The sequence below is a fragment of the Musca domestica genome, unplaced genomic scaffold (genome assembly GCF_030504385.1).
Source record: "Musca domestica strain aabys unplaced genomic scaffold, Musca_domestica.polishedcontigs.V.1.1 9, whole genome shotgun sequence".
Classification (NCBI taxonomy): domain Eukaryota; kingdom Metazoa; phylum Arthropoda; class Insecta; order Diptera; family Muscidae; genus Musca; species Musca domestica.
The window spans coordinates 10,434,284-10,453,326 of NW_026712435.1; the positions used below are offsets into that span (position 1 = coordinate 10,434,284).

Sequence of the window (19,043 nt, forward strand, 5' to 3'; positions counted from 1 at the left end):
TGAAATTTTTTGTCATAGGCTGTACTACCCTCTATGAACTGAGAATGCGAAATTTGAAACAATTCGGGCAATAAATGAAAAAAAAAAAAAAATCGCTACACTTCACTCTACATACATAACTTAATCGATTAGACAAGGAATATTGAATTACATATCGGTTCCGCAAGAAGGGAGCCAGCCTGCCAAGTCATTCATGCATTTATATCGAATGGTTGCGAGGCAACTCAATAAAGTTTTCCCCTCTTGGCAAATCAAACGATTTATCATCACCAACTGCAGTGATGGAGCACTTTTCGTATTTTTGTTTCTTTACGAACCTCATCTAATTTCATTTCAAGTGGTTTCGGGTTTATGTTTTTTTATTGCTTTTTGTTTTCAGCCACAAATAATCATCTTGTGTTAATTAATCTGTAAGACAAGTGTTTGACAAATACGAAATGGTGGTGGGTAGGGGGTTGGTTGTAGCAGAAAAGAGCAAAACTTGTAGGCCTGCTACTACGAGTGCGTATGACAAATGTACAACACAACACTTCGCGCAACATTTAATACGCTTGTTTCAGTGCTCGTTTAATTGCTTGTTGCTGTTGGCAATAGAATGACTGGCTGGTGGGATGGCAAAGTGAGTTTTTAAAATTAAATATGTGTCCTATTTGAAAATTATAATTTTATTTTGAGACATTTGTTTAAAAACATACGTATATCCTTGATATAGCGGGAAGAATTTTATCTACAGGGAGTAGAAAGAAACTCAAAACTAATCAAATGACCAGTTGACACTTTTATTATTGTTTAACGTAAAGAATTAGTTGAGATAGGGATGTAAGAGTAAAAGTGGGATCCGATGGCACAGATATAATACAGATTAACGAATACAGATTAACGAATAATTCTCAAATAATGACATAAAAAGCACGTAAGCAAAGGCTATAGCCGTGCTGGCCGACCATGTTATACCCAACAACACTACTATATTTTAGAAGCCGCCTTATGTCCAAATCCATTTTAGACGATTTCGCTTCTGAAATTATGTTATGGAGAACTACCCAGATATTACACCTATCATTTTGATAGGAATCATGCAGTATTCCGTGTCGATTGGTTTCAATTGTGTGATCAGGAAAATTTTTCTGTTTTAGATTCATTTGAACCCCATAAATATTTTGAGATTATCTCCAAAAGCAGAGGGACCTCTTGTGTTTCTCCTAATTTAGACTCATCTATATGATTTGCTTGTCTCCAATATTTGGCTATATTCGTCAACGAAATCAGCATAAAAAAGCCAGAAGATTTACTTTTGTGTATTTTGGATTTCGCCTGTAAATTATTATAAGCGTTTCGGTAGAATGGAAATGTTGGTATTTTTTTCACACAAAAGTAGTGGCCTATCCTACTCCTGTCCTATACTCTAACTTCATGCGAGATTTCGAGTCCTTTGGTTTCTATAAGTGACCTTTAAAATTTTTCATTTCAACCTCTAAATATATTGCGGACATCTTTAAAAACACTTGAATATTAAAAGTCAAAGTTGAAAAAATCGCATGCGATAAAAAATATGAAAAAAATGAAAAATATCACAAAATACTACAAACTCTATATTAACATAATTATTGGCATCTTTTTATGCGATTTTTTAGATGTTATACTTTTATGCCAAGAGGGCACTCGGAATTGAAAGAATTTGGAAAAATCGGTCCAAAAAGTCTTGAGATATTAGAGTTCTAGGTAACATCTTCTTTCTTTGTATATACAAATTGTATATATTTCGCTATATACAGGGTGAGATGAAAAAACTGGAACCAACTTCAGACTGCTGTCATTTCTAACCCACTCGTCCGACAGCTGTTAAAGTTATTCCAGTTATACAAAAGCATATTGGTGAAAATTTTCTAGAAAAAAAGTTATTCGTTACGTGATTTTGTTATATTTGGCTGGAAAACCACAAGTGGCTATCGTTAGGTAAATATAAATAAATCTTTTGTGTCTCGTACCATCGCTAATTACCGTGAAAGGAAGAAAACAGCAACATCAGCAGAAATGGTTCGAAAAGTAAAGAAGCGACTTGATCGAAACCCGCTTCGCAGTGACCCAAACATGGCTCGTGAGCTGAACATATCGCAATATTCCATTCGGCAAATATTGTAAAATTAGTTCGGGGTAAAGTCATTGAAACTCCAAAAAGTGCAAGAATTTACACCGCAACAGAAAGAAGATAGACTCGAAAGAGCTAAAGAGTTGTTTTGCTTGGCTGAAAATGGTGAACGAGCTCCGGCGATGGTGATGGTGTGGGCCTCCATAACAGCCGATGGTCGCTCTCCGCTCGTACTAATCGACCGTGACATCAGAATAAATGCCGAATATTATCGCGAAAATATTCTGGAGGGTGTATTAAAACCTTGGGCAAGCAAACATTTTGGCCGCAGACCTTGGGCATTCCAACAGGGCATTCTACACATCTAAACTTATTCTAAAATTTTATGATATTTCCGACATTTTTTGCTTTCATTCAATAAAACTAAAAATATTTAAAAATTATGGCGTTTGACTTTGTTGCAGTTTTTTTATCTCACCCTGTATATCCGCTATAATTACTATCGGCATCTACGCAACGCAATCTTTTCGTCTATTTGTGATTTCGCCGGGATTAAAAATATTCGCGGCTTTATGGAATATTTGGCCTATATTTAACACAAATGTTATGATTTATTTCACCCACTAAATATTACCAGATGACCATCCAAATTGGAAGGCTTCTGCCCAGCCCTAAGCTCTAGTCCCATGCGATCATCTCCAAAAGCAATAGGATTCTATTCTGACCATAACCCCACCTCCATGCAAAATTTCCTAAGGATCGGGTCATAATTGCGACCTGTAGAGTGATTACAAACTAAGATAGAAAGACCGACGGTTACATAATGTTTGGCCCAATCAAACTCATAATACCCCCAACACATAGTGTTTGAGGGTATAAATATTTGTCGTTTTCAATGAAAGTTATCGACCTGAAAATATGCATTACAATTCAATATTTATAGAAAACATAAAACCTTTAAAAATCTGACAGATTTCAATGTGATTGTAAACCTCCCGAAAATTTCTCTATATTGATATTTTTCTTTTTTGCTTTTCTAATATGCATGCAATTTTTTCTATTTTTTTTCGCACACAGAATCACAGGCGAATGAATGCAAAAGCCTACGTAAATATTTAAAATGTGATTTCAATTAAAATTGTATGCCTGTTTTTTTTTCGCTTTTTTATTTTTGTTTGTTTCGATTTGTCATCAAGCCAACGAACCAACAGCCGAATCATCCTCAACATAATCGTCACTCATCTGTTGACGTTAGACAGTAAAATAAACAATTTGACACATCAACTGGCGGATGAATTGACAACGAAAGAACGAACTACCGCCCATTAGATTTATCTGAATGAGTTTCAATGCCGAACATATGAAACATTCGCATCCAAATAATAAAAATTCAAAATGTATACATACACACATATACCTATACATATGATGCCCAAAGTATTTATGATGATTGGTGGCGGACAGTTTTGATAATTGTTTGTGTTATTTTTAACAGAACCAAAATAAATTTAGAGATTGTTGTGGACATTGATCACATTTAAATTAACATTTCGGCATTGTTGAAGTGGTATCTTCTCTCCGATTGTCCAACATTCATTATGACCATAAATATCGGTCGCTGAAGGTGTACGCAGTGATGCTAAAAATATAAAACATTGGAGTGTGAGGGGATGTCAACATTATCTTCAAAAAGTCAAAAAATATCAGTCGGTTTTGCCGACAGATGTATACCCTTAGCCAAAGTTCGATTATTTATAAATAATTAGACTTCTGTTAGTTGTTTCCAAAGAAATGGACACATATTTCGTATCGGTCCTAAATAAATATAATTATTGTTAGATATGTGCAAATTTTTGGAAAATGTATTTTTCCACATTTTCCATCGTGAGGTATCAGATATAGTCGACCGAAGTATTCTATTTTCATACTTCGTCTAATGCGGATTAAAATATTGGTGTGGACAAAATTTCAAGAAAATCGGACATAAACATCCAATTTTAAATTCATCTCAAGTTTCCGGTTGAGAGAAATATTTAGATATAGCAAGTTGTAAAGTTTCGCAAGTTATGACCCTTTGTGGGTGAGGTACCAGAAAGGGTTCGCAGGGTTCTTCACAATAGATCTTGTGTTAGCAAAAAATTTTGTATGTGAGAAATATGAAGAAAGTTGAATGCTTATTTCGCTTTCTTTGTGCGTATTGTTTTTTCGAAATCTTGAACCCTATGTGGAGGAGGTACCAACAGAAATGGTCCGATCTCTCCCATCTTTATAACAGATCTCGTGTTGATAGAAATATTGAGATATACCAAGTCTAAATACAAACGGATGTTAATTTCACGTTTTATGAGCTTCATGAATATTCAAAATTTTGACCCTTTGTGGGGGGGAGGTATCAGAAAGAGAAGACCAATATATCCCATCTTCACAGCAGATCTTGTGTTAGTAGTAATAATGGGATGTGTGAAATATGAAGACAACCAGATGCTTATTTCGGATTTCATAATCGTTTTGGTTATTCAAAACTTTGATCCATGTTGAGGAGGTACCAGAAGGGGTGGTCCGATCCGCACCATCTTTATAACAGGTCTTGTGTTGATAGAAATATTTAGATGTGGCAAGTGGCGATTTATGAGCTTCATAGATATCCAAAATTTTGAACCCTTATGGGGGATGCACCAGAAGGATTGGACCGATATATTCCATCTTCACACCAGGACTTGGTCTAATAAAAATATTGTAAAGGGTGTTATTTGAAGGCAATCGGACTCTAACATGACATTTTATGAAAGTTATAATTATTTAAAATGTTGAACCGTTCTGGGAGAGGTACTTGATGGTGTAGACCGATATTGTCCATTTTCGCACCTGACCTAGAACTGATGCAAATATTAGGATTTGCAAAGTTGGAGAAAAATTATGTTTTCCTTTCTATCTCTGTGCAGTAAAATATTTTCTCTGAAAATTCGACCTTTTGTGAGGGAGGTACAAGAAGGAGTGGACCGATGTTGCCCATCTCTGAACTCAATCTAAGTTTGACAATAATATTACGACGTGCCAAGTTAGGATCAAATCGGATACTCCCTTCGAGAGCTCTCGTGCGGTCTAAAAATGTAATTTCACCAAAATCTCCGGATACCAATCCGTTGGACTGGGGTATTTTGGAAAGCAAGGTTGGCACTAAAAAATGCCAAAGTGTCGATCACCTCAGGCAAGCGCATCGCCGCCAAATTTCAAAAAAAAAAAAAAATAAATAAAAAAATTCAGGCAGCGTATCACGGTTTCATTGGCCGTTTGAAGGCCATAACTCGTGCCAAAGGTGACCAATTCGAACAAATCTAAACTTATTCTAAAATTTGATGCTATTTCCGACATTTTTTGCTTTCATTCAATAAAATTTAAAAAGAAAAATGTAAAAATTATGGCGTTTGACTTTGTTGCAGTTTTTTTTATCTCACCCTGTATATGTAAAATTTTCTGTAAACGAACTGAGGATGAAAAGTTTAAACTCAATCGCGTGCAAAGTTCGCTGAAAAGAAAAGTGGGTTATTCAACTTCCTCCTTCCCCATAGAACTTACTTTTCTTTCCGAAACACTTTGAACATCTGTTCGCGGGTCCTGTACCTTCCAAAGTGGCTACCTATGATTTTGTGCCATAATATTGAAGAAATTCTTGTAGCACGAAAATACATACGCAACCAGAAAGACATCCAGTAGTAATGTATTAATGTTTGTCGTTATTCAATAACCTCCTTTGATAATTGATATTATTTACTGTCAGTATATCTGGCACTGTTCAATTTTTTTTAAATAAAATAAATTGATTATTCAATTGTTTTTCGATGAAACAAGTTAATCATAAAATTCATAGATTATTTCTATTATTTTTATTTCATATCAATAATGCGTATCTGTTATTATAGAACATTCTAAATGGCAAAGATAAGAGCGACAACTTATCGTCACAATTCTAAAATAGGTTTGTCATCGCGACAGAAGGGAACATGCATCATAATATAACTAAATATATATTTAGAATGGCGTCAGTAGATAAGAAAAACACCCACCCAAATAAAAAAAAGCTTCCGAATGATGGACAAGAATTTTGCTACCTAATATGGCAAATGAAATACCGCCATTACTAAGGGCGGCACTTTTATTTTATTGTTAAACACCGCTATTGCATTAAAAATAAATTAACGATTATTGCAACTGATATTACAATCATAACGACAAAGAGCTCTAGATCTCTATATCAAATACACATTTGAAAAACGAAAAATCAAAACCAACCCTTATTACACATTCCAACATATGAGTCATTCCGCACATCACCCTAGATATGTCTCATTCACAACAAATGCCATGCAAATGGAAGAGAACTGCATAAAAAGTGACTAGGCCAAGAATGAGTATTTTTCTCCAAAATTAGCATTTTATTTATTCAATAAAGAAAACGATCAAGCGAATAGAAGAAAACCTGGGGGGGGGGGGTATTCTGGTGGGGAGGAGAGAGGAAAAAATAAAAAAAAAATAAAGCATTTGTTTATTTTATAACTACGTAGAGAAGAGCAATAAAAACATTATTCTATGGAATTAATGCGAACAATGAGATAATGTAATCATGTGTGTGTATGTTTGAATGTATGTACGTTTGTATGATCGAAATTTTGCTCTATTTGCAATACGGTGGATGGCCGGTTGATTGGTTGGTTGGGTTGTATTTAACTCAAGTGCACAGCGATTTACATTTTTACCTTGATTTGAATTGTAGCAACATTTTTCGAAGTTGTATGAACTTTTCTATTTGGCCTATCGATATGATATATTTTATTGCCAATCTATATTTCTAATCTATTTATACCAAAAAAGTATCTGATGGGAACAATTACAGAACACATTACTTGATTTCTTTAAATTTGAACATTTCACTCTAAGGGTGAAAAAAAAAAGAAGTGGGAGTAAGTATATTGGAATATGAAACAAACAAATTTAAAATTATATCCCAAATTATTCAATATTTTGTAATTTTTTATAAGCAAATATTTTTTAGTTATTTTCATAATGCAGAAAGTAAGAAGATATTAGCAGTGGGTAGCCTCGGCTAGTAGTTAACCAAGTAAAGGTAAAATCTTTTTCAGAGAATGATTATAAAATAAACGTGTTAAAAATTATCTATCGGTTTTGCCGACAGACGTCTGGCCTCAGCCAAGGTACGATTATTTAAATATATTTGGACTTCCGTTATGATCATTCAAACTCTTGACCCTCTATGGAGTGGGTTCTGAAGGAATGATAAAGAACAGAAAAAAGTATTGAAAATTCTGACCCTTTGTGGGTAAGGTGCCAGAAGGGGTCCGCAGCTATATATTATCTTCACAATAGATCTTGTGTTAGCAAAAATGTTTGTATGTGAGAAATATGAAAAGAGTTGAATGCTTACTTTGAGCTTCTGGTTTCTCAAAATCGTGAACCCTTTGCGGGGGAGGTACCAGAAGGAATGCTCCAATCTCTACCGCCTTCATAACAGATCCTGTGTTGATAAAAATATTCAGATGTGCCAACTCTAAATGGATTCGGATGTTTATTTCACGTTTTATAAACTTAATGTATATTTAAAATTTCGGCCTTTTGTGGGGGAGGTACCAGAAGGAGTGTACCGATATATTCCATCTTAACACCAGATCCTGGGTTAATAAAATCATTGGGATGTGGCAAATTTAAAGACAAACGGGCTCTTACATCACGTTTTGTAAGAGTTGTAATTATTCAAATTTTTTACCTATATATATATATATATATATATATATATATATATATATATTTTTTTTTTTTTTTTTTTTTGGTTTTTTTTTTTTGAAAATATATATATATATTTTTTTTTTTTTGGTTTTTTTTTTTTTTGAAAATTTCGACCTTTTGTGGCGTACCAGAAAAAGTGGGCCGATATTGCCCATCTCCGAACGCAATCTAAGTTTGAAATTTTACAATGTACGAAGAGTGGAAAGAGACCTAGGGACTAAAGCCGTTATTTTGACTAGGCTCGTTTTAACCGTATCAAATGATATTTACCCTATCAAGCCATATGGCTGAGAGTATAATAAACATGTTGAAAATAATCAGTCGGTTTTGCCGACAGATGTATATCCTCAGCCTACGGACGTTTATATATTGACTTGCGTTACGATCATTCAAAGTGTTGAAACGTTATGGAGGACATACGGAAAGAGTGTTCCAGTATTTTCCACATCTCATCTGACCTAATTATTTTTGGACTATGTGGACTACTTCCTCCACTTTATATGAAATATGTGCTGTTTTGGAAATGGTTGAACTTTTGTGGGGGACGTAGCAGAAAAAGTGGACCGACATATCCCAATTTTACATTTGATCTGGGGTCGATAGATATGTTGGGATACACGAAGTTTTATGCAATTCGATGACATGTTTGGCGTTTTAATTGCTGAAAAAATTGGCCCTTTGTGGGGAAGGTTTCAGAAAAAGTAGACCAATAAATCTCATATTCATATCAGATCTTGAATTGAAAGAAATATTGAAAAAAAATCAGATGCTAATTTTGCTCCTTAAATGAGTTATCATTGAAAATGTTTACTATTTTGGGGTGATACCGGAACAGGTGGTTCGATCTATCCCATCTTCATACCAGTCCCAGACTTCGTAGAAATAATGAATTTTCGAATTTTCAGTCAATCGGACTCTTTTTTCACAATTTATAAGCGTTGTGATTTTTCAAAATTTTGACCCTTTGTGGGGGTTAACAACCCATTATCTGACAAGGTCATGTCGCACGAATTAAGTAATTACTTTCGGACCACTTAAATAATGGGTTAGCATCCTGTTTTGTAATTAACACTGAGTGCTGTATATAAGTTCTGATTTAGACTAGGCGAAATTCTGGAAATTCAGACTAGAAGTGCACCAAAAGTACTAAAAACACTAAATTTCGTACCTTTTGGTATTTTGTGAACGGATACAGCTAAAATCACATTTGGTATAAAAATTAAGTTTGAAAAATAACATTTTCAGATTAAATGAAACCTTTTGCAATTCAAATGAAACTTTTTGCAGCGGAAATGAAACCTTTTGCAGTGGAATTGAAACCTTTTGCAGCGGAAATGAAACCTTTTGCAATCGAAATGAAACCATTTGCAACAAAACATTTTTATTTTTAGTAGTTTTTAAATTAAATCAATTAATTATAACTAATATATTGACAAAGAGGATTTTTTATTGATTATAAATATCTACATTTATTTATATTATTTCTTACATTTTCAATTATTGTAATAACAAATGGTTCTTTATTGATTTGATATAAAATGCTTCCATATTATTAAATTCCAAATGCTTAACGCTAAAAAGAGAAATTTAAACAAATTTTGGCCAGGACTGAAATGTGAAATTAAGCTTTACCACAATTTTTTATAGTTATAGTATACTATTAATCTTACCTAATAAAGGATTCCCGCTTCGCAGCTTTATTGATTATGGAGATAGAGCAGTCGAGATTTCAATAGACAGATAAGTGGAAATCATTAAATCAACTATGATCATGATTGCATATACTGTATGGGATCTACGACGAATATTTAGAGGTGTTACAAACCGAATGACAAATTTAATATATCCTCCTTTCCATGGAGGAGATTATAAAAGATACCTAATTCGGGTCGTTAAAAAAATACCTTGAAAAACTTTTTTCAATCTTTCTGCATCTACACTTGTGTTTTATGGAAGCTTTAAGAAAAAATTTTATAAAAACATAAATATTAATATTCAATAAAAATTCCTCTTTAACGATATATTAGTTATAATTAGTTGATTTAATATTAAACCTACTAAAAATAAAAATGTTTTGTTATTTTTCCTTCTTAAAATCTAAAAGTTTCATTTGATTTGCAAAAAGTTTCATTTCGGTTGCATATGGTTTCATTTTGGTAACAAAAGGTTTCATTCCCGCTGCAAAAGGTTTCATTTCCACTGCAAAAGGTTTCATTTCCACTGCAAAAGGTTTCAATTCCACTGCAAAAGGTTTCATTCCCGCTGCAAAAAGTTTCATTTGAATTGCAAAAGGGTTCATTTAATCTGAAAATGCTATAAGTAGGCGCTTTTGCAAATGGATAGGGTTAAGATAAAGAGTTCGGTTGGGAATTCGTTTAGCAAGCGTGCGAAAGGTATTAAATTTGGTATTGCGTGAACGGATACTGCTCGAAATCTGAAATTAGGCAATAGGAACTAAGTTGTTTTAAAACTAAGTGCTCAAAAGTACTAAATGACACTATATTTGGTATTTGAGTAAGGAATTGAGTTGAAGTCTAAAATTTTCAATGAAAAAAGTATTTGTAGAAGGAATAGGAGTGAAATACTCAAATTTGATATGAAGGTCTCTCTTGGTATCTGAAATTAAGTTAAAAGGGTGGTTTTGGCAATGTGTACTATAATAGTACGAACAGTACTCAATTTGGTACAGCCTGAACGGATACTGCTTGGAATCTGAAATTTGGCATTAAGATCACTCTTAGTGCATAGGGTTGAGGTTTGGAGGTGGTCTTGGAACTACATACGAAATAGTAATAGTATCAAGAATGGTCCTAAACTTGGTAATCGAGTTGGAAGTCTAATCGTTTTGTCACCGTTTGTGTGGTTAGGTTGATAAATGGCGGGGGATTTGGAAATACGTACTAAAAAGTACTAAATTGTATTAACTTTGGTGTTTGGAGAAGGAATAGGGCTGCAATCCCAAAATTGTATACTGAGGTCTCCCTTGGTATCTGAAATTAAGGTAGGTAGGTGGTTTTGGCAATCAATCAATTGTACGAAAATTACTAAATAGTACTAAATTTGGTATTGGAGAGAAATAGAGCTGGAATCTCGAAATTTGATATAGATGTCACTGTTGGTGACTGTGAGAAGGTGGAGGTGGTTTGAGAAATGGGTACTAAAACTGTACGAAAAGTACTAAAGAGTACTAAATTTGGTATTGGATGAAGGGACAGAGTTGAAACAAAACAATTTTATATTACGAAAACTGTTGATGTCTATGATTGAAATATAGAACGGTTTTGCAAATGAGCACTAAAATTGTACAAAAAGTACAAAATGTTAAGAAAACCGGTATTGAGTCAATGTATAGTACTGGAATCTCGAAATTTTGGTATGTGGTGTTTAGAACAAAACATATTAAATAATACTGGAAAATTGCTAGGATAAAGAGATTGAGGTATATACGTAGTAAATGTTACAAAATTTGTTATTAGATGAAGGGATAAAGGTTAAATTCTGAAATTTACTGTTAGTTTCCAGTATTTGCATACGGAGACGTTGAAATAGTTTTCAACAGAAAGAAGAAAAATTGGATGTGGGTCCATTGTGCAATTGTTTTTTCTAATACCCTCTTCGGTAAAATTCAAAATGAAAGACTATAGAGGCCTTTTGGTTTAATTGATTGGTTTTCCAATGATACTTTCCGAAAAAGGAAAAATTTGAATAAAATATAAACTTTGAAAGTCTGAAAATTTAGTACGATGTATGAAGTTTGGATAAAAAAAATGTTGTCAAACTGAACAAATTGTGCATTAGAGTAGTAAAAGGGCGTAAATTAACATTTGGAACCAATCTAAAATTTTCGTCACTGTATGAGCGCATTTCTGCTACAAAAACTAGTCAACAAATCCGCGACTTCCTATAATGTATTCAGCCAACTTAATATACCATATATGCCCTGCAACGAATGCCGTTTAGGGCATTTGAAGTCGATCAATATTGAGCGTGTTGGAAATCTTAACCGCGTACGAAACATAAACCGCATACTAAAATGAACAATATCAGTCTTCTCCTTCAAGTGCCTCACGTGCCACAAATATTCACATAAAACAATGGAATCCAAAAGTTGTCCCGAACTCCATATCATAATATTTGTACAAGACCATATTTTCCCTCGATTTGATCCAAACTTAGCAAATCGTAACATTTTCCAATACAAATGATAAAAAATCAGGAAAATCTTATATTTAACATAAGGGAGTCTCTGATTATAAGGGAGTATCTGATTTGATCCATATTGATAGCCCAGTTTATGTCCACAGAGGGTATACGGACTAAAATTTGTTGAATCGAAATAAAGGATTTTGAAACTAAATTCTTTTAAGGTTATAATCCGCCGTTTATTTGTCTGTAAGGCTGGTTAAAGGTACATTAGCACGTCTCTCACATTTTCAAAAACGGTAAATTTCACACAAAGGAAGTATAAATCCCTTTTGGTCCTGTTTTAGCTCAATACATTTCTTTTTTATTATTTAGTGGCATTTTCCTCATGAATCGTAAACTATTGGAAAATTAATTTTATAAAAAAAAACTTTTCCTTTCACAATCTAAGGGCATTAATTTAAAATTCAGTTACGTTTCGAAACGTTCGTTCGTGACCCCTTATCACAAGGTCGTAGGTTAAGATATTACATATTGTTCCATAAAAATGTTTGATATGGATATTAAATCGAACATATTTTTAAAATAAATACTACCCAAATTACCGGTAAAATGAATTGAGGATCTGTTATAACATGCTCACATTTCATTCCATACAAGTATTGAAATCTTTTCAAATATTTTGTAAAACAATAGAACTTGCTGTGTTTTTTTTATTCAAAATTCTCCAATTTTCCAAATTCCAATAAAATAAAAATGGAACAACTTATATTGAGAACAAACAAATACCGTTTTCCTATAAATTCAATCTCGGTGTATATTTCCATTTTCAAAAGGTACAACAAATATAAGATATACACATGTGGGTACGTAGATTTATTTATTTTTGCAAAAGGCACAAACAATATTTCACGTAATTTTCACTTTAAAAAATTTTGGTTTGGCTTGCTCACACACACATACACACAGCCACGAATACATAACAGAAATGTAAACAACAATTTATGGTTAATTTAACAATGGCAAAAAAAAAAATAAACTTCACAAAAAAACAAAACTAAAAAAATTAGCAAAAAATCAACACCACAGCAAAACTTGAGCTCCATGCGCGAGGGGACAATGCAACAAAAGTGCACCATTTATCAAATTTGTGTCAACACTTGTGTAATTTTTATTTTTATTTTTATTAGGTGCAGAAACAAACAAAAAAAAATACTGTCAAACCTCTTACAAGTGCATCATTCAAATGAAAAATTAGATTTGCAGATGATTGTTTTTAGTTTTGGATTATATTTTGTCACTATCACCGGGATTTATAAAATTAAGAATACAAATTTGTGAAATTGACTATATTATACCCTACTTAACTATGCATATTTAATGAAGCTACCCGTTAAAAATAAACGTTTATAGTTGGAATTTATGTGAAGCAGATCACACCAACTATGAACTTTTTTTTGAATGCCTATGGCTTAAAAGCAGTTAGAATTTGGAATCAGAAGGAATTAATATATGGGAGGTATATCGAACTCTGAATCGATATCCAGCAATTTTGGCCGAGGCATTTGTGCCATTAGTGTCAATTAATATTGCTATAGAGTGCATAATTTAACTTCGAGAAGGATTATATTAAAAGGAAATAAAAAGGGCTTTAAGTTTGGCCGGGGCGAACTCGTTATATGGGATGGAGGTATTCGGGAGGTATCGTTATATGGGGCCTACACCAATTAGAGTTGAACCGGATATTTTTTTCAAAGAGAGAACCGACATAGCAAGAACCCCAAATTGTAAAGTATCGTTTAATTTGGTTGGAAATTGTGGCAGGAAAACCTTCAAAATATCGAAAATCTGGATATACCGTTATATGGGGGCTATGTCTAGCCCGTTTAGCCCTTTTATACACCAATCAGTCTGCATATAATATAAACCTTTGTGTCAGATTTCAAAGCTTTAGATTAATTAATGGGGACTACATCGGCCTAAAATTTTACGCTAATCAAAAATATATACTGGGTGAGATGAAAAAACTGCAACAAATTTCAGGCTGCTGTCATTTCTAAGCCACTCGTCCGACAGCTGTTACAATTATTCCAATGACAGCTCATTATATTGTTTACAAGCGTACAAAAGTATGAATTGAAGTGAGAATTTTCCAGAAAAAAAATTATTCGTGATGGAATTCAAGTGTGATCGTGTGATCTCTTTATATTTTGCTGGAAAATCACAAGTTGCTATCTTTAGAGCACTCCAGCATTTAAATGTGAATAAAACTTTTGTGTCTCGTACCATCGCTCGTTACCGTGATACTGGTAGCGTAGCCTGACGTCAAGGAAGTGGACGGAAGAAAATAGAAACATCAGCAGAAATGGTTTGAAAAGTAAAGAAGCAACTTGATCGAAACCCGAAAAATGGCTCGTGAGCTGCACATATTGCAATATTCCATTCGGCAAATTTTGAAAATTGAGCTCGGGGTAAAGCCATTGAAATTCCAAAAAGTGCAAGAACTTACACCGCAACAGAAAATAGAATCAAAAGAGCTAAAGAGTCGGTTGGCCGAAAGTGGTGAACTACCGAATTTGGTTTTCTCCGATGAGAAAACATTCGTTGTCCAGAAGTTTGTAAACAAACAAAATTATCGTGTACACTTGCCACAGAGGCCAGAAGTGTCGGCCACGGTGATGGTGTGGGCCGCCATAACAGCCGATGGTTGCTCTCCGCTCGTATTAATCGAATAAATGCCAAATATTATCGCGAACATTTTCTGGAGGGTGTATTAAAGCCTTGGGCCGCAGACCTTGGATATTCCAAGGACTCAGCACTCATCGCACTCAGCACGCGCCACCCAAGAATGTTTACAAAATGAGGTTACTCGCTTCATTTCCAGCGCACAATGGCCCTTCCCTTGGACTATTGTGCCTGGAGTATTTTGGAAAGCATGGTTGGCACTAAAAATACAAAAGTGTCGATCACAATAAGCAAGCGCTTCGCCGGGAATGGGCCAAAATACTGCAGAGCAACTTTCGGGCAGCGTGTAACGGTTTCATTGACCTTTTGAAGGCATTAACTCGTGCCAAAGGTGACCAATTCGAACAAATCTAAAATTTTATGCTATTTCCGACATTTTTTCCTTTCATTCAAAACAATTTAAAAAAAATGTAAAAATTATGGAGCTTGACTTTGTTGCAGTTTTTTATCTCACCCTGTATAGTCGTTATGGGGTCTCCGAAGAATATTTAAAGGTATTTCAAATTTAACCTTTATCTTATGACTCTATTACGATCTGTAATATATCCTCCTTTTCATAGTAAAGGGTATAAAAAAGGAGAAGGTTTGCTCTATACTTCTGATACTACCCTAATACATTTCTACATTTTTATTACCTCTTTCATGTTATATAGATTCCCTATATTAGGTTTGTCATTTAAATGTAACACATCGAAATAATTTTCTTGCTCAGTGAACATTTTAAGACGAATTACACATGTCCATCTGTGGTAATAGCCTTTAATGGATAAACATTGATATCGAAAATTACTATAGTATACTATAAGTATACTGAGTATGCTGACACGAGACATTTATAATTTTTTTTTTAAGTTTTTGCGACATTTTAAGCCCAGTTTGTCCAAAATTTGCCATTCTGATTTCCTGAAGATCCTACATCAAATTATCAACATAGATAAGGTTTTGAAGTATACACTCCATATAATGGCAGCCTCCTTCTGCCATACTCTTCTACTCGTATTTGGCTTGCAATGGATATAAATAGTTTTTGGTAAAAGTGAGTCATTTTAAATAACTACTGGGGAAAATATTCCGACATAAATAAATTAATGGTCCTGATTGCGATTGGTGGCTCCTTTCGAAGCTATCGCACTTCTTCGTAAACAATGCCACTTTTTCTCCACTAATAAATTATTTTTTTAAAAATCAACACCAACAAAGGAATAAAGTCGGACAATTTTTAAATAATGGTATGCAACTGTATCCCAACTAAAAAACGACACTCTGCCATATATTACAATTTTTCAGAACTTAATATAACACACAAATCCTTCAAAATTTGTATCGGAATACAAAAAAAAACCTATGTGTGATTATTTAATTGTCGAATAATAAAAACATTCCCCAAATCAATAAATTTTTATATTTTCATGTCCTCGATTTAATGGGGTAGAAAGAATGTTAGTATTTTAAACTACGTCCTCAGGATTCACTATACGAATTTAACAAATTTTGTGTTTTTAGGTCTTTGTAAGAGGTTTCACTGTTTTTCATTTGCATTCGTTTTTTTTTCAAATCTTCTTCACCAGGTTGTTAACGGTAGTCTGTAGTCATTTAGAGCGTTTTTTTTTTCTGCGTATTTAAATATTGACTCTAGATTTGTTTCTGATATTTTTTATTGCTTTCTTTCCTTTTTTTTTTGATGTGGTTGTTGTTATTTTTGTTTGTTTATATTTTGCAATGAAATAAAAACAAAACTATTTTGCATTGTTATCACTTTGAATTTTAATTTATATTTATTAGTTCTCCATTCATTCCAGATTTTTTTTATTGGAAACAGTAACAATTCTATTCTTTTTCATTGAATTTTCACACACAACTCTAAAAAAACACGTTTCCAAAAAACTACAGCACAATTTTCACGATTTATGTATAAACAATTGGCTTGGAATTTACATAAAACATTTTAATTTCTATATTTTTTCAGTAGTAATTTCAATGCCAAACTGGCCTGTGGAGCCAGAAGGGCTGTTTTTTTTTTGTGGAATTCCTTTGTTTTCTTATTAATTGGGTTTAAATTTACGCGCGCATACCAACGGAAAAAGTGCTCATACGCCACTTGTGACGCCACAGTTACAACGACGGCACACTTGTGTACGATTCAGCTTTCCAAATCAGACTGAGGATGAACACAACAGGCAGCAACACCGTACAGCTGTGTTGTTTCTTTTTTCATTTCAGTTTTGCTTTATTCTCTGCCCCACAGAGCGCCAACGACAACATTAACGACGACAGCAACATCGGGGCCGAGCCACAGAATAAACAAAGTGAAATGTTTCGGAAAAGATAGCCAGCCAGTCATTCAGTCGACCGCAAATTAAAGGTGAAATGAAAACAGTCACACACACACACACAAACTCACATCCAAGAAGAGAGTGCCTTTCTAAAATTCGAGAGATAAACTGTAACAAAACAAATGTCCACTGAATTTACCTTCCCATGCATGTTCTCATTTCATGCAGAAAGAGGTCCTTTGTGAGCCAAACAACATGGCTAGGTTTGACTATGATATGATGGTGACACAACAATGGAAGTGTCTAAATCCTCTCAGCTGTTGTGAAACTTTTAGTTGTCATTGTTACAAAGCCTGTGGGAGGTAGGCAGGTATTCCTTACTTGTAATGAAAAGAAAAGGGGTACCACCTTCTCCCATCCATCACACATGTCGACAACAATGAGAGAATGACATATGCTTATTGTTGACTCAGTGAGTGGTGAGGTACTCGCATTGCTTATCAGCTGATAAGACCCCCAAAGACACTCTCTGTTTATTTTCATTTATTGTTTACCACGTGCTGCCTAGCAAAGTCGTCCATATAGTTCTCAAACATGTTGTCTGCTCCACTCATTGATATCGGAATGTTTGGTGTGTTTGTGTGTATGTGCGTGTCTGAACATTTGATGTTTTGCTTCTGGCTATTGTTTGGTGTCCACACAGTGTTTAAAGAAATGCAAAATTAGCATATTTTTAGATAGGGTGTCAATTTACAAAAATTTCGTTTTTTTTGGTGGGCGAACGCACAAACTTCTGCATTGCCGGTGTGTTGAAAAGGGGGGATTAAATTTGCCTATTACCAAGTAAAGAGTTGCTTATGCAGATGTAAATCTTTTAATGAACTGTTATGTTCACAGTAGTGGCACTGGGTGTAGTGCGTTTACCTACAAATCATAAGGCTGCCAGTTCAACACCAGCAGCAGACAAAACAAACAAGTATCAATATAATGTATACCCTCAGCCTATATCCATATAACAAAACATATTTTGACTTGTCTTATGATTATTCAAACTGTTGACCCTTTTAAAAGGAGGTTCCAAAGTAATTGGCCGTATCTGACATAAATATTACAACGTACCAGATTTGGAAATACCAATTCTTCACTTTATATGAGATATGTGATCATTTTTGGACAATGTGCGTTATAAAAATATTAGGATCTACAGGGTGAGATAAAAAACTGCTACAAAGTCAAATGCCATTTTTTTACATTTTTTTTTAAATTTTATTGAATGAAAGCAAAAAACGTCGAAAATAGCATCAAATTTTAGAATAAGTTTAGATTTGTTCGAATTGACCACCTTTGGCACGAATTATGGCCTTCAAACGGCCAATGAAACCGTCACACGCTGCCCAAATGTTGCTCTGCGGTATTTTGGCCCATTCCCGGCGAAGCGCTTGCTTGAGGTGATCGATACTTGCTTTCCAAAATACCTCGACGCAATGGTCAAACGGATTGGTATCGGGAGATTTTGGTGGCCATTGTGCGCTGGAAATGTAGCGAGAAACCTCATTTTGTTACCATTCTTGAGTGCGATGGATGCCAAAATGATTGCGTGACCAAGGCTTTAATACACTCTCCAGAATATTTTCGCGATAATATTCGGTCACGGTCGATTGATTAATACGACCACCGGCTGTTATGCCAGCCTACTCCAACACCATGGCCGGTGCTGGAACTCTGGTGGACAACCGAAGGTGCACATTTTCAGCTGACATCTTTGGCAAGCAAACACGATCATTTTGTTTGTTGACAAACTGCTTTTTGTTGGTTTACAAACTGTTTTCTCTTCGGAGAAAACCAAATTCGGCAGTTCACCACTTCGGCCAAACGAAGCAACTCTTTAGCTCCTTTGAGTCTATTTTCTTTCTATTGCGGTGTAAGTTCTTTCACTTTTTGGAATTTCAATGGCATTACCCAGAGCTCATTTTTCAATATTTGCCGAATGGAAT

The 19,043-nt window shown here is 34.3% G+C and overlaps 1 protein-coding gene across 3 annotated transcripts in view; it reads right to left on the reverse strand.

Moving 5' to 3' along the window:
• LOC101894619 (four and a half LIM domains protein 2) overlaps positions 1-19,043 on the reverse strand; it is a 326,991-nt gene that overhangs the window by 154,591 nt on the left and 153,357 nt on the right. Inside the window, exon 1 of one of the 3 annotated variants that reach the window (XM_005190021.4) lies at positions 16,849-16,961. The exons of the other annotated variants lie outside the window; for them this stretch is intronic. The gene's annotated coding sequence lies outside the window, so the exon portion shown is untranslated. Of the gene's footprint in view, positions 1-16,848; positions 16,962-19,043 lie in introns of those variants that run through there. 3 annotated transcript variants of the gene reach the window in all.